The sequence below is a fragment of the Siniperca chuatsi genome, linkage group LG1 (genome assembly GCF_020085105.1).
Source record: "Siniperca chuatsi isolate FFG_IHB_CAS linkage group LG1, ASM2008510v1, whole genome shotgun sequence".
Classification (NCBI taxonomy): domain Eukaryota; kingdom Metazoa; phylum Chordata; class Actinopteri; order Centrarchiformes; family Sinipercidae; genus Siniperca; species Siniperca chuatsi.
The window spans coordinates 27,713,443-27,727,116 of NC_058042.1; positions in this window are offsets into that span (position 1 = coordinate 27,713,443).

Genomic DNA, 13,674 nt, shown 5'->3' on the forward strand with positions numbered 1-13,674 from the left:
GAGGGTGTGTGCTTTCTGTGTACTTCTGAGAATTGCTGTTATGAGTCAATCCCACTTTCACAGGTAAAACTGTGATGACCCTGATGCTGCCTGTACTCAGATTATCATGTTGAGACATTTAGTAAATATTAACCAACTGGAAAAAGGCTGAGTGCCCCTCACACAGCCAACTTTACCCCTTAAAAAGCAGTAGACCTTGTTTGCATGCTGGTATGCAGTAGTAGAAAGTAACAAAGTACATTTACTCAAGTACTATACTTAAGTACAAACTTAAGGTACTTTACTTAGTATTTACTTAGTACTTAAAGTATTTCCATTTCATGCACTTTATACTTCTACCCCACTAAACTTCAGAGGGAAATAACATACTTTTACCACAACAACATGTATATGACATCTGTAGTTAGTTACTAGTTACTTTACAAATTAAAATTTTGCAGACATAACACATAATGAGCTTATAAAATATGATGCAGTTCTATAGATTAAACTCCCTAACAGTGTATAAAATACTTAAAATTAGCTCCACCTCAACTACAACAACAGTAAAATGGGGTTTATACATCAATACAACAGTAATAACAATCCAGTAATATGATATATGATCATATAATACCCATAGGGGCCATTTTCCTGCTTTGAATATTTTTACTTTTGATACTTTAAGTACATTTTACTGATAATACTTCTATACTTTTACTTAAGTAACGTTTTCAATGCAGGAATTTACTTGTAATGGAGTATTTTTATATTTTGGCATTGCTCCTTACTCAAGTACTTATTTCAGTAAAGGTTCTGAATACTTCCTCCACCACTGCCGCTGTGTATATAAGTTATGAGCTGTTCAACCAAAAAATATTTTCTCTTCCCATATAGTTAATGAACTATAGGCAGCAACTGAACTACGAGGGGGTAAAATATTCAGTATTTCATAGGAAAAAAAGAAAGATTAGAGAGATATTTGAAACAATAAATTTGGTGTGGCAGAAATGTTCTTCTTTCTCATTCCTTTACTCATCTCACATCCCCTTAGATAAATGTATACCGTCAACCCATAGGTTGGGAACCACTGCCCTAACATATATTCTGCACACATATGAGTGAAAAGTGTAATTACAGTGTAATATTGATTAAAGTGCTGATGGCCCAATTTGAACTGAAATGGATTTTATTCATTTTTAAGCTCAAACTGGAAAATCTGCTTCAAGTTCAGCGTAACCTTATAAATCTGATCTTTACATCACTTTTCTGGCTTTACAGAACATCAAAATTTGGACCTGTATTTGAGATTTGGCTAAAGAATCTCTTCTGCTGCCATCATGTGGTCTGAGGCTCTAATCACAGAATATATACAAGCTGTAAGTAACTGCTCAGGCCGTCAGTTAATAAAGGCCTTTCTTGTCATGTTTGGAGGATGATTGCCACCAAATTTCTGATTGTGGGTTAAATCAAGTATTTTCTCTGTTTAGTCAGGGAGGGAGTGGTGATACCGTGGCTTTGTTTTGTGTCCATTGTCATATCCTTCTCCAAACTCCCCTAACCAGGCAGTTATTCTAGGATAAATTTTCTCTGAAAGTCTCTGAAAATCCTCTGAAATGTATTATTTTGCTTCTAGCTCAAACCATTCTTACACATATCCAGCATTATGCTTTGAATGTGTGAAAAGAGGAAAAATGATCTTTTGCTTTTGTTGCTGCTACTATTTGGTTAGCAGTAACAACGTGAACAGTGTGATGCCTCCAATCACATCTGGTATGCATCACATACCATTCCCTCCACTCAACGTGCCTTGGGGGAAGTCCCTGGAACTGCGGAGCACCCACAGTCCTCATTAGAGTGCATGTATCATGATGGCATCAACCCGCAGCCTTGACTTATGCTTTATATTTACAATCATCCATCACAACACTGTCATCGCAAAAGTCAGAAAACACGGATCTCGTCTTGAACGGTTTGAGCTGATCCGGCTCGTGTTTGTAACTCGTGATACGTACAGCATCCTCAGGGGCCTTTTTCTGTCTGCACTGTAGCCATGTTGTTGAGACTAGTAATGGCCTGAGACTGAAACTGGAGTCCCTGTCCTTTTGTTGTGCACTGAGCTCCCTAACAGCACAGAGGAGGGACAGGGTTTGATGTGTCTTCTGAAGGCCTGCTGCTTTGTCAACACTGAGGCCTCCGCACTGACACTATGGAAGCTGAGCGCCTCAGGGTGACAGAGAGGGGAGGGGTGGGAGGGAAGGGTGGGTCACTGCACCCTGGTAAAAGAGAGACAGAGAGAAGGAGAGACAGACAGAGGAAGAGAGAGAGAGAAAGAGAGGCGAAGGGGGGGGAGGGTGCCAGCTAGTGTGGCCAGCGCCCAAGGCTAGAGGAGAGTGCTCTGTGCAGCAGACTGCCTGATAGGGACTGAGGCTGCTGGCTGATGACATTTTATGGTCACAACATGCAATCCCACCAACTTTAGTTGGTGAAAATCCAGTTTTCATGCACTGAACGGTGGTGTTTTTTTTTTTTTGTTACAGCCACACAAAGAATGACATAGTTTTGCGTGTCATCATGTCCTTTGAGTTTTACTTCTTTTATAGTACACAAACAGTGGGTGGTAAAATAATCTCTAAACTCATACCATATGGAGGGATAATAGACTTTTTTTTTCAAATAATTGTGTACCTTTTATTTAGCAAACACAAGAGCTGTGCATAATTGCACATATGAGCTTTCATTTTCACTTAACCGTGGAATGTAGACTGTTATTGTTGATAGATTTAGACATAATCGGCTGCTTAAGAGATAAAAATATCAGCTAAATACAATGGTGGAAAGTAAGTAAGTACATTTACTCAAGTACTGCACTTAAGTACATTGTTGAGGTACTTACACTTTACTTGAGTATTTCCATTTAATGCTACTTTATACTTCCACTGCACTACATTTCAGAGGGAAATATTGTACTTTTTACTCCACGACATCTACATCTAACAGCTTTGGTTACAAGTTACTTTTCATATTAAGATTTTACAGAAAAAAAACATACAGTTAAGTATATAACTGTAGCTATACCCCTTATAAAAAAGGTAGTGTCTAGTTGGGGTTCCTTAGATGTTTTTGAGACCATGTTGACCAGCTACAACTGTAAAATGCTACTTATGCATTGATGCAGCAGAATTAACAATTTAAGAATGCAATACATAGAGACACACATGTATCAGTAACAGAACATTTTTCTACAGAACAAGTACTTTTACTTTTGATTGTTTAAGTACATTTTGCTGATAATACTTCTGTCTTTTACTTTTGTTTGAATACAAGACATTTACTCCTAATAGAGTATTTTGACATTGTTGTATTTACTTAGTAAAATAGTAAATTAGTATCTGAGTACTTCCTCCATGCCTGGATAAATACTAATGTAATGTACGAGTGGTTGATATAATACAGTAGCTCTTCCTCTAAGTAGCATTTATCTGCATCATTTCCACATAACAACCAGAGCCAACATCCCGGTTTTTGTTGGATATGGTGTTACAGGCCTGTTAACCTATGACATTTCTATTTTGTGCAGTGAATCACAGTCTGAATGTGTTTGCCGTTCTCCAGAGGGTAAGACGGAGCCAAGGCTGGGGCTCGCCAGAGGCACCAATCTCTCCCAGGCTGGCCTGATGCAGGCTGAGAAGCCAGCGCCCCGCAGACATTGCTTTCTTTCACCAACACTTTGTGCTAAGTGGCCATAAGTAACACTGGGTTTCCATTGTGCATGCAACCAGAGAGTTTATTCTCTCACACATCATTATGGTTCACTCGTATGCGTACATGTCTCAGTATTGCTTTCCCCTCTGTTTCAGCTCTGACCTCATCCTGTCAGTTTATACCTCTGATATGGAGCTTCTGTGAAGCCACTGTGTAGACGACTAGCAAAACACTGTCAGCCACGAGATAGTTTGGATCCTCTTTGGTTTGTCTGGAAGCATAAATCCAAGATTCAAAAGTCAGTTTCCTCTGGTTGCTGTGTCTGTTCCTTTTCTTCGTCTCTGTTTGAATTAGAATTTGTTTTACTGTTCAATTATGTGGAAATCTGAGTATATTAAACAGATGTAAGCTTTTATTCCAAACATTCTACAGGCTAATTTGTTTTCTTCAATTAAAAATCATAAATGATTCAATAGCTGAAGCTGCACTCATCAATGTTTTTATATTAACAATAGATGAAATGTATAATGTGAAAGGGGTCTCTTGTAGTGACATTTATCACCTGACTCTGCAGTTCCCTTGCAGTACGGAGCGTTTTAGCATTTTAGCATTGTTTTGGGTTTACAGCCCACAACTTTACTGATTAGATTCTCTCTCACCACTCTCATCCTAACCATCTGCGAAAAAGCTGAACTCGCTGTTCACAGCCTGCTCAGCTCGAAAAGGCAAGCAAACCAAGTTAGCAACTAGCTGGTGAACATAGTGGAGCATTTAGCAGCTAAAGAGCCAGATATTTCCCTCAGGAGTTGGTGGAGAGGTAAAAGGAGAGTGAATATTGGCCAGAAACATGACTTCAAATGAATGCTAATGTTGCTCTGGATGTAAATGGCCAACACATTCACCATTTTAACTTTACACAGTGACAATATGTCAAGATTGATCTGCTGGTTGATTATGGGAGGTTTAAAAAGGAAACTATTTTGTCGAAATTAGCTTCTTATAACATGTCAAACAATTATTGAAAATTCAACGTTTATTTTGTCATTGGGGCTCAGTTAAAAACCTCCTTTTCTGATCATGTTGCTTTACTGTTAGCACTTCCAGGAAAACTCTCTCTTTGGAAACTCTGAGTCTTGGGATTCATCATCGCCAGAGTCTAATGAATAACACCACCACTGTGTCCTGCTCGGGAATGAACTGCTGTGAGTCGGCGTGGTGCACCTGCCTTCTGCCAGGCAGCCACAGCGCTGCAGCCACGCCAGCCAGCCTACAGGCACTTCTAGATAACTCCTGTCTGATTAGCTCCTTAGGAGGACATTGTTCCAAAAGCAATTCACTAGACTCCCAGTATTAATTTAGTCCCGAGAGAGAGGCCCATCCATCCTAGGTAGGACGGGCCGTGCTCAGGGCCTACCCTACGGCCTGCTAATAGCACAGCACCTCCTGGCCTGTCACTATAAGTGATAGTCTCTGCAAGTTTGTTGCCTTGTTGTGTGTTTCTCCCATTAGGTAGTGTGCCTCCCTCCCTCCACTTCTCTCCCTCCTTCTCTCCCTCTCTGTCAGCGGTGGTTCAGGGCAGGTGTCTTCTCTGTCACTTCCATCACTCACGCTGCTTGACGAAGGGAAGACACAGTTCAGAGCACGGCGGGAGCAGGGGGTGATTCATTGAAAGCTCTCCTCTCTCCTTAAAAGGGAGCAGGAGAGAGAAACAGTGGCTGCCTTTTTGGGTGTTTGTGAGAGCTGCCAGCAACAAGGAAATAAGAGGAGAATGTGAAAACGCTTTCAATATTGTTGAAGCTCTGAGAGTTACTCCAAAGTGAATATAACATCTTTTAAAAATGAGAGGTTGACGCATTCTCTGATGTGTGAGGCACCTTTATTGATAAAGAACCCAAGCTGTTATAAACTGGCAGGGGATCCCAGCTGGTTTATAGATAACACACATGTTTGTTATTTATGTTTGAGAATCAACACTGTATTGTTGGGAATAGGTGAAGAGACGGTGATGCTGCAGCTGTGTTCTTGTTGAAAAATTACAAAAAAAATTAGGGGGATTTACATTGAGGCCTGTTCACCAGTGGGGTTTTAGACATAAAAGAAAATTTTAGTTTGAGGTTTTTTGTTACTCATGATGCACCGATCAAATGCAACTAAATGGCCAAAATATGAATGGAATCCTTTTGTGACTCGAGTTGGATATTTTTATATCCTCCATGGTAGACGTCTTACCTTTAGAGAAAGGTTTCTATAATTTGCTTAGCATTTACCCTAAACTGACTGGTTAACTGAAGTGCAATCTGTAGTGTATCAAAAACTCCATTGGAATTTCTTCAGTTTAATCTCATCCCATGCATAATTTTCTCCAGTCATTTCCAGCCACTGTTGCCAAATAAAGAGATTATAAGTGGATTTCTCACAGTACATGGCAACTTAAATACTCAAGAGAAAACAACAAAAACTACACTTATCGGACCATGTGTGACAATTTTAATGTCTTTGCTGTTAAAGCTTTTGGGAGGCACATTAGTATTATTCATGCTGATCATTTGCTTTTCTAATACAAACAAGTCTGATTATCGTGCTTTGACATATGAAACATACTGAATTACAAACTGGTGTGTGATGTCATCTGACTTTTTTGCTCAGCCAAGAGAGCTGGCAGCATTGTTTTCAATACTGGATCGCTGTGCTCAGTGTTGAAAGGCATTGTCAGGAACAAGCGGCCGACGTTGCAACACAAATCAACAGCAAAAGCTCACAAAGGAAATGACAAATATGTATTATTAGTATTATTCATGGTTCCCAAACCTTCTTAAACATCATATTCAAGGACTTTTCAAGAACTTTCCAGGCCCAATTCGTTCAAATTCAAGGCCCAACACGGCATAGTTTGAGACACAGATCAAGGTCAATTACTGTTACAAGACTGAGAATTTTTATAATGAGAACTAGAAGACTCACAGACAACAATAAAAAAGAGAGAGAAGCTTGAATGTGTTATAGTAATGTTACTTTAAGTAAAAAAAATCAAAAGAACTTCAAGCACTTTCAATGACCCATCTATGTCTATTTTTACAAAACTTTCAAGGCCTTGATTTTTCCCCCTCAAATTTTTCTGTTAAGAATTTTATATTGAAAAACGCAATCAAAGCTATTTCACTGCATATTACAACAGCAAAGCTATTATGTGTGGTATATCTTTGCATTTCCTCGTCTGCTCTTAACACTCTCATCTCAGCGTACCTCCTTCCTCCTCCTGTCCATCAGCATCACCATCCAGATGTTCGCCTCAACCCTTGATGTGTTTTTACATTAAAAATACATCCACAATATGCTGTCATTAGAGTTGGTGGGGAGGGGGGGCTATGATGGTATAAATATGAAAAAACAAAGTGGAGGATTATTTTATCCACCCAAATGTTTCAGCCATTCTGTTGTGTCAGCCCGGTAGAGATATAGCCCCAAGGTTAAAGAACCACTCTGCCCACAGCAGCTTGTGTGACTGGCTTCATTATAGAGCCTGTGTTTATTGATTTGAGTTCATTAAAGCTGCTGCATAATTCATGTCAATGTCAGTGTATAGCTTAATTAGAAGACTTGCAGTGGCTTTCAGGGGCGTTTTAGTGTCAAACAGAATCATGACAGGTGGTGGCAGAAAATTCGGTACCAAAGTGCACATTACTATACTGCACATACCTCCATGTGCATGAAAGTATTTAGGGGGCATTGTTCGTCGAAAAGCAAAACCAGTGCTGGGGTTTGTAATATTTCAGATGCAGTACTGCCATCATGTGGTTATGTACAATATGTCTACAATATGAGACAATACACAGCAGGGCTTTCCAACTTTTTAAAATTTTTGTAAAAGGTTTGCCTCAGAAACAGCCATCTGAAAAGAGACTTCATATGTGTCTGTAACATAGGAGAGGAGCTAACAGTGAGAAAAAGGCGATATCTGACTGAACAGTCATGCTGCTACATTCTTTCTTGTGTGAATTTAAAGAGTATACAATATTAGTACATTTAAATAATTCTTAAATTTTTCTATCTGAACCTCAGAGTGTCCAATTTTGAATCAGTTAAATACAAACAGTGTACAAATGGAAGTGATTCATGGCATTAGAAGCTCCTGCTGGAGAACATAAGGAAAAATGAAATAATGACAGATTGAGATTTTATTTCTCTAAAGCCATTCTCATGATACTATCACCGGCTCCATCCTGCCAAATGATACATAAGTGCTTGTTTCCAGAATGAGCAGCGTGTTGATAAAAGGGCCAAGCTAGTTAACCAAATAAGATGTTCAGGAAGCACATGTCCTCAGCAGGACTTGTGTTTTGAGATTTCCTCCATAAAGTTATTTCCCACTTGTCATTTTGCTTTGCTTGATTAACAACAGAGTTTGGGCAAATCATTTTAATGAGGTTTATATCACTGAGAGATGTGTCTGGAGCGTGTTACAATGCATTTCCAAAACAAACAAGGATTTCATGTGAAAGGGGGAAAATTAACACGGTATACATGTGAATCACAGAAGTTTTGCATTTGATGTTTGGGGAAATATTTTCTGCCTCTCAAATGTCGCACCAATGAACCGAGGAGTCAACCCTTTAAATTGGTTTTGCTCTGCTAATAATGCAGTTGTTGCCATTGTAGACCAGCAGCTGAGTGTGTGAGTCTTTGTACTATACGTGTGTGTGTGTGTGCCTGTGAATGTTTGTGTGATAGAGCTCTGTTGTCAGAGAATCAGCAGAAACCTGTCACCATCCATGTTAATGCTGGCTTGAAGGCAAACATGAGGATTAACCGAGGAACCTATAACAATAATACTTGCAAAATGGAGAAAAGTCTCTTTTTACAGTCCTCCCAACCAAGGCGAGGTTGTTTATCACATTGGGAAGATGTTTGGTTGCCTCCCTTGTATGTCTGCTTTGGGCCCTTAAGCTGATTTAGCTACACAAGCACGTTCTCTTCAAAGCTTGTCAAGATTTTCCACGCACACTAATGAGGTAAATGGATGGCTTTTGTTTTCTTCACAGTTTTAACTTCCCCCAAAGTGCTCTCATGACTTATACAAGAGCTGTTGCGGAAATCAGCATTGAGCATTTAATCAAATTTCTAACTCTACAGAGTGATCAATTTGTGCTGCAATATTCATCTGCCACACAAACATACATACACAAAACCTATGTTCACACACACACACACACACACACACACACACACACACAAGCGCGCACACACACACACATATACTGTATATATACTAGCACAACAACAAAAGAAGTAAGGCTGCTATTTGTTCTTATTAAAACTATGACATTTTGGAAGGCAAAATGCTAGTATGACAAAAATGCAGCCGAGACAGATTTTTCTCCCTTTTTAAATGTCGGTATAGGGTGTGAGAATCATGCAGATTACTGTACATTCAGGCACCATACGGTAGGCATACCTACTCTGATCTAATCACAGAATGGAAATAAAGTAACTCCTTTCCCTCAGAGCAGGCACTACATGGCTACGTACAACGTGATATCATGGGATGGAGTATAAATAGCATGGCGGTGTATGTACCAGATATGCTTGGCCTGGCAGATCTGCTCGGGATCCTGCATTTACAGATGACACATTATGATTGGCTGTAAGTCAGAAAGTGTATGGATGCTGCATGTTTGCGCTGCTGTTAATGTGACTGACAAATCTTAATGCTAACCTTAGTTGATGGGGAATGAGTTATCTGCTGCTAGCCCATCCTCAGCCCAGCCCATGTATGGACAGAAGGGCAAAACCAAACACCATTCAAAAATCTACCAATTTAATGTTGCCAGGCTTGGAAGTGAAAGCCCATGCGTACACTCTTTCTCTACATAAACAATCACAATAGAAATGTGGTAGTCTGCGGCGCGAACACACGGCATCCCATTTACAGCCAGTCATAATGTGTTCCGCCAGCATTGGCAAGTACTCGTTGCTTCCGTTGGTTAGGTTGGTTAAGGTTAACGATAGGCTTAAGGGATAGCCAATCAGAGGCAGAATAGGGGAGGGATTGGCGGAAATCTGATGGGAAAAAAATAATGCCTGCCTACACCAGACATTCTAGTCATGTCTATACATTTTAAGCTTTTTGCATGTCATTTAACACCGTTAGAGATAGCGCATTTCACGAGTTTTGGACGTGCAGGAAAGGACAACGTCAGGTGACCCTCGTTGTCATGGTAACAATAATAAACACGTGGTTAATGTTGGTTAGGTTTAGGCACCAAAACTACTTGGTTAGGTTTAGGAAAAGATCATGGTTTGGGTTAAAATAAGTATGTTAGTTATGTTGGTTAAGTACGTGACGCAAGTTAAATACATTACATCAACGTTGACTTTTGGCTTCACATGAACAGCGGTCTCCTGGGTGAAAGTCCTGTGTTTGTTTCACCCATCCATCCAGCCCATGTTCCTGTTCTGCTCATAGACTTTACACGTCACAGATTTTTAAATCGCTTTTCTCTGCTCGAGTAAAGTTTTACAAATATAAAACCTCTGTGCATCTTTGCAAAAATTCATAATGGAAAGAGTCATAATTGACCTTGTTGTTGTCTTGTCAAAGTTTTACAGACGTCTCTTTTATAATGGTGACCTATGGGGAAAATGCTTTTTGGGCCGCAGGGGAATTTTTCGTATCAATACTGCAAGTGGCCACTGGAAGTGGAAAATTGGAAGCTACGCTGAGCGGTGGCACCGTATCCAGTTCTAATAATCACTGATCCAGCCTGACTTCCTTCCTACACGTACTTTGTCGCTCTTTATACTACGTAACCTGACTTTTTTTCTCTATGACGTGCATGTAAAATTAAACGCCGTCTCTGCACAGTATAAGTCAGTAGAGACTAAATGGCGTGAAACTGCATTGTGATAACACACAAAATTACTTAAGACGTTGTCGTGTTACTCATACGCCATTTGGTGATACCAGGCTGCTACGTATGATGGAAGAATAAAAGCACCACTTAGATCTCAAAATGAAAAGGTTTACTTCTAGACATGAAACAGTGCGTTGACACTTTGCGTGTGGGTTTGTGAGGTGATGTGAGGATACTTACCCTCAGGGACTATAATCTGACTACCTACCCTTTGTGGCAGAGTGGATCTAGACATCCCTGTGGGCAGACTGTGAACTTGAAGGGATAAAAAGAATCCTGGCTGGCTTGTGTTTATGTGCGTATTAACAGGCAAATATAAAAGGTTGAAAAATGTATATACAGGACATAAATAATATGCAGCAAAGGTCAAAGTCATACTACAGTACATTATGGAACAATGGTTCTGTTTATTAGCTAAAAAACAAGTAAAATAACAGACACCCCTACTTTGTATCTATTTTGTTTTATCTTTAAATATTTAGTAAATTCCAATTTAATAATCCTTTGTGATCTACTTGTTGCTACTGTGTCAGTGCAATACTCAAACAGGTCACTAGATCATGTGTAGTGTTTAGGAGGATACTAAAACTCAAGCTGAACACAAGCTAGAGTTTTCTGCCTCTTTGTTTCTAACTACAGGTGGGTTAATATTCCTCCAGATGAAATGCAAATACCTCAGTGTAAGAATTAAGTGTGTTGTGAATTCCTGGTGACAAAGTTAATTAAACTGTTTTCCTGTTGTTTAATCTAAGAGACATTAATACAGTAATTAGTGAACTTGTGAACACTGAGTTGTCAAAGATGAGGTCTATTTTTGCCGGTTACTTACTGTAAGTTGGTATTTTGTTATTTTATGTGCAAAAGTGATAAAAGTGTTGAATCTGATGACTAGTTCTGGTTAGTGACTCTTACCTGGAGCTACAGTTGCTGTGAAATGGTTATCAAATACCTCTGAAGTCATGAGTTGTTTAACATGTTTCCTATGTTTAAGGAAATTGCATGTCTGCCTCAGCGTGGGAATCATCCTCGCTTCACGGAGCTTCCCTCCAGTTACCTGGTTACTCTTTCAACTTGTTTGTACAATAAACCAAAGACTAACCACTTTAACTTTGTTTTCGAGTCATGCTTTTGGGTCCAGAATCTGTATTATAACATTTGTGAAATAGTCAAGAAATGTAATCTATGGATTGGATGTCCGTGGACACGAATTTTCCATTTTTTTCGTGACACTTGGCATGACTTTCAAAGTCATAAGGACGAATGCAGTATAAAGAGCAAAAAGGGGTGGGATTTTTTTGTGTGGATACTTTCAAAATCTAGCTGTCTCTTGCTAGTTTCTCCCACGTTACCTACCCTAGCTTTAAAGGTGGGGTATGTGATTCTGGAGAAATCCAATACCATGAAAAATACCATGAAATAGAGCGAACAATGACACAGCAAGTAATGTGACTAATGTTAGCTAGCTTGTGGGTTTGCAAACTCCGTGTGTCAACTACCTGACACACAAATCATGGCTGGAATAGTGTCGCGTGGCTCAGTCCAAGCCACTTTGTTTGTTTCCCATTTACAGAGCCAGGGTCGTGTACAAACATGCACACACTGAACGGACAGCTAGCAGACTGTGAGATATTCGCTGAATTTGACAAAAAGACATGTATTGGATTAGAATCGCATACCCCACCTTTTAAGAAAGGAAAACAAGTGACATTATTTGTGTAGTAGTTGAACACACTTAACAAAGTCATTTAAAGCTCCATTAAGCTTTACTATAAGATTTACTATTTTATGACTCAGTGTTATGTAAAAGATTTGCTTGTACTTGCTGATCCCATTGAGAATCAACCCCTCAGTCTGCGGCTCTGTATACCTTTCAGCCTCTTTCCGCTCATTGTTTTGTTTTCTCGTCTCCGGTTGAGTTGCTCAGCAGCAGCTCCTGATACACATGCTAGTACAAGCTAACTGTACGCTAACTGTGGAAAGAAGACTGGTGAAGAGCAAACGTAAAGGAGCCAGTGGTAGAGAGAGTTGAACATCTAGCAAGCCATAGTGAGTGCCATTCTGAGAAAAATATCTGGCTCTCTTTGGTCAGTGAATGTGCTACTGACATTCAACAGGGAGAACTCCAATGAAATGCTCATGTTGCTCTGATTCTGCCGGATGTATGAGTAACATTAGGCAAGTGTCTGCTAACATGTTAGCCACAAGATCTTGATAAGCTGAAATAAGCTATATCAACTCTTGTTGTTGTTAGTATGTAGTTAGTGTCTAATTTCTACCAGGTAGAAATTGTGGAATGCAGCTTTAAATGTGTGCCTGGTAACATGTTTTTTGTTAAAATGAAATTTGAAATGATTTCTGCCTAATCCACCCTAAAGACTGTTAAGCGTCTTTTTAGAGCTGCCATATTGCAACAATGCTAAGTAATCATACAGCGAAGAATTCATCACAAAGCAGGCAGTAACAACGGTATTCTCAGTTGACCACAATGCAGCGCAGCTGCTAGATTTGTTTTGAGTAATAGCCAACACTTTCTTTGTTGTGACTATAAAACTGTATTGTTATAAACAAAACTGGAAAATTGGAAACTGTGTTGCTATCGTTGTTTCTTTTTCCTCCCTCATGTAAACCAAAAGCTGGATGAAAGAAGTTATTCTCTGGGACTTTAAAAAGCCATCCTGGGAAATGTTGAAAACCAATACATGAAGTAGAAGTAGGTGAGGCAGACTGTAGGAACCTGGTTCACCAGAAAATTAAATTATCACAAAATCCCTCCTGGTGAACACAGAACATCACAGACTGATGACAGTTTTTTCTTTTAAAGTAAAATAGAAACCATTTTCTTGGCAGTGAACAAACTCTGAAAGCTTGTTTTTAGCCATGCAAACAGCATGGCAATATGTCTGTCAGTTGGTTGGTCAACCACTTTTGTCCTGGAATGACAAAAGTGGAACTACAGGAATGATAGCCAGTTTGTACAAACATTTCATGGTCCCCAGAGGATGACTCCTACTGATTTTGGTGATTCCCTGACTTTTCTTCTAGCACCACCACTAATTTTTCACTTATGCTTGATGTACAC